At 32.7% G+C, this 2674-nt stretch overlaps 1 non-coding gene across 1 annotated transcript; it reads left to right on the top strand.

The window, feature by feature from the left end:
- Positions 1-1031: 1031 nt before the first annotated feature.
- On the top strand, positions 1032-1104 carry Trnaa-agc (transfer RNA alanine (anticodon AGC)). The gene has a single exon. It is a non-coding gene; the product is annotated as a tRNA-Ala (tRNA).
- Positions 1105-2674: the final 1570 nt, after the last annotated feature.

Below are 2674 nucleotides of genomic sequence, written 5' to 3' on the forward strand. Positions count from 1 at the left end.
GTTTTCCACATTCCTTTATAATATAATTTAATAACTGATTATATTTGATCAGTTACTGTGATTTTTTTAACATACATTTTCCCCAGATGCCTTGGATTTTGATACAAAAACTACATTATATATTTTTGCCTTTTGCTATGCATCTGATTATGTTAAGAAATAAATAGATATTCTTTAATTTCACCAGAGTGGGAATGTATTGAAGTTCTAGCCAAAGACATGAAAAAGCAAGGCTTTTAGGGTCATCTTGAACTTATTTTTGTTTTCTTCTTTAATAGGAGGCTATCTTGATTGCATGTAGCTGTTTTGTTTCAATGACGACAAGAGAAGCAGTAAGGTGCTTACCCACAGTCCTAAGCATATTGAGCTTATGTTCCACCCCAGCAAACACCAATTTTATTTTTTTCTCTAACAATCAATGGTTTAAGTCAACATCATCCAGATCTTTGGTTATGAAAGATAGGAGGCACTCTCATGGCCAACTAAAGCTCAAATTCTCAACAACTGTGGAGATTAAAAAGAGGCAAGCAAAATCAAAGAGCTAGGATAAGTTAGTTGATTTTTCTTTTTTGCATGCCAAAGAAAAAACTCATGAAAAACAAATATGCTATATGTGTGTAATGAATATTAGGTGTCTTTATCATTATATTTGATTTTCATATTAATCTTAGCTCATGACATTTCACTTGCTTTAGAGAGGCTGCAAAGCTGGAAAAGACAGAATGAAGTTAAGACATTAGAAATGTGGTATATATACATATATTTTGGAAGTGCATTAAAAGAAACTATGCTCAGATTAGCAATTCTTTGTTCAGTTTAAATATAGATATTGTTTTTTTGTGGTGCTGGAGATTGAACCCAGGACCTTGTGCATGCAAGACAAGCAAGAGGGAGCATGGGAAGAATAGACAAACTCTAGATAGAGCAGAGAGGTTGGAGGGGAAGGAAGGGGGCATGGGGTTATTCATGATGGTGGAATGTGATGATCATTATTATCCAAAGTACAGGTATGAAGATACAAATTGGGGATTGGGGATATAGCTCAGTTGGTAGAGTTCTTGCCTAGCATGCACAAGGCCCTGGGTTCAATCCCCAGCACCACCACCAAAAAAAAAAAAAAAAAAGAAAAAGAAAAAGAAAAAAGAAAAGATACGAATTATTGTGACTATGCTATATATACAACCAGAGATATGAATAATTGTGCTCTATATGTGTAATAAGAATTGTAATGCATGTTGCTGTCATATATAAATAAAAAATAAATTTAAAAATATAGATATAATAGGATCAATACTTGCCTCACTGTGAAAACCATTGTTTGCTCTTAAAATTAGAATCTTTGAGACCTCAAAGTTTATCTTAAATTTTAGTCTTTGAGTTATGAAAGCTGTAAACAGCTGAACAGAAAGGTGTATACAAAGAGTAAAATAAGTTTATTTTATTTAAGCTAGAATCCTTATTTTAAAAAGAAGCAATCGTATAGCAATTCATAATGTCCTTTCCTCTCCCTGTTGACATTCAAAAACCATACCCCCCCCTGTCCAAATTAGAGGAGACTATACCATAAGGAAGATGTTTCTATCTCCCCTCACCTGTGATGCTCATAAACTTTTCCCTTTCATCTCTATTATTTTGGAAACAGTAGCTTTGTCTTTTTTTTAATCCTCTATGCTATGCATAATAACAAATAAATAATAGCTGTGCCTATAAATCTTTGCTGATTTACCAACACATTTTCATTCTCATTAGAGAATAAAAGCCTTAACAAAAACAATGAGAGACAATTTTTAAGCTATCAAATTAGCACATATTAAAAGACAAGTGCTTAGTACTGGAGAGGATGTGTTGAAATAGGTCATTTTTATTCATTGCAGGAAGGAGAATAAATTGGCACAAGGATACAATAATGATGCTCATTTCCTCATCTGTAAAATAAGGAACAGGATACTTAATTTTCATATTGGGATTAAGTAAAACAATACATAAAGTCATCTAGCTTGGTACACAGTAACACTTAAATCCTAATAGCTCACAAAGAAGACAAAAAATCAAAAATTAGAAAAATTTTTATACTTATATTTTGTGTCTCCTCCTTGATCATCAACTTGAATACCATGTTTGTCTAGTTTGTTTTCCACCATGCAGTCATTCAGAAAATACTAGTAAAAGTCATAATTTATTTAGTTCTCAATTTTATGCAAAATTAAATCTTCATGTGTAAAACTACAAGGGATATCACATGAAAAATAATACTATTTACACTCAATAGATGAGCATATATAGAAGGTAGTATGACATAGTAGATGTCTGAATTTTTAAAAAATGCATTCAGACTCTGAATGAATTATGAATAGCAAATCAATCTTTGAGACCTCAAATTATATGCCTCTATAGTAGAGATGATCAATGTATCAATCTTTTGAGGTTTCTACTGTAATTACCATAGTTGGCTTGTGTCACTATGATCAAAATATCTGACAAGAACAGATTAGAGGAGAAAAAGTTTATATGGCTTCATGGTTTCAGAGATCTCATCCATGGTCAGCTGACTCCTTTGCTCTGGGTCCAAGGTAAGGCAAAATGATGTGGCAGAAGGGCATGAATGAGGAAAGCTACTTAGCTCATGAGAGTCATGAAGCAAAGATAATGAAAGAGAGAAGCCAGGGACAAGATA

Source organism: Marmota flaviventris, chromosome 4 (genome assembly GCF_047511675.1).
Source record: "Marmota flaviventris isolate mMarFla1 chromosome 4, mMarFla1.hap1, whole genome shotgun sequence".
NCBI lineage: Eukaryota > Metazoa > Chordata > Mammalia > Rodentia > Sciuridae > Marmota > Marmota flaviventris.